Below are 825 nucleotides of genomic sequence, written 5' to 3' on the forward strand. Positions count from 1 at the left end.
CGTTTTTTTCCTTCCATATCAAGAATGTCTGGCACTTACGATGCAAAGCTATTTCTTATGCAATTTTGTGTTTTTCCAGAATGCTTGAGGTGAGGCAGCTCTTTACTTGAAATCGTCATATTAAACTGCTTCATTGCACATTTAACATATTCACGCACACATAGAGACATATGTATATACATATGCTCACGTACAGTTCCTCGGTCATCTGATACATTATAGATTTTCAAAATTAAATTATGATTACACTTTTCTACGCCGTATCACTGAGGCAAAACGTAAAGCGATCCTGACTTAGCAAAAAGAGCTAAATGCCTTTGGTCACAGAAGTCAGTGAGCGCTGCGTTGGAGAAATGACCCTCCAGAGGGCCACCCGAGGGGGGGGGGGGCAGCGCTTCCGCCATGAGACCCCATGACACTGAAGGAAATAATTTGAGCAAAAAAAGAAATGACGCTCGCACTCTCTTCTCTTGTTGCTGGCCGGCGCGACGGAGGCAAATTTTGAACTCGCGAACGGCGCGACGGAGAGAAAAAAAAGGTGTCCGCTTCAATCCCGCCGCAAGAACGAGCTGAGACTTACCGGCTTTATGAAATGAGAAATGTTGGTTTTAGTTCGATCTTCACTGAGGTCGATCGGTGGGTCGCTCGCAGGAATGGTGATTCGCATCAAAAGCCCTTCGTGTCAGTGAAGACTGGAGTTGAAAAATGTCCTGCAGTTTTCGTGTTTTGTGGAAAAAAATGCGGGTGTGACATAGAATCGTGACATACACACACACATATAACATGGAAATGCATGCATACTAACATCAACACATCCATTTACTA

At 44.1% G+C, this 825-nt stretch overlaps 1 protein-coding gene across 1 annotated transcript in view; it reads right to left on the bottom strand.

Moving 5' to 3' along the window:
* Positions 1-825, bottom strand: part of LOC119591519 (sodium channel protein para-like) — a gene marked incomplete in the record, with an annotated part of 263,120 nt that overhangs the window by 49,151 nt on the left and 213,144 nt on the right.

The sequence above is a fragment of the Penaeus monodon genome, chromosome 28 (genome assembly GCF_015228065.2).
Source record: "Penaeus monodon isolate SGIC_2016 chromosome 28, NSTDA_Pmon_1, whole genome shotgun sequence".
In the NCBI taxonomy this organism is placed as follows: Eukaryota; Metazoa; Arthropoda; class Malacostraca; order Decapoda; family Penaeidae; genus Penaeus; species Penaeus monodon.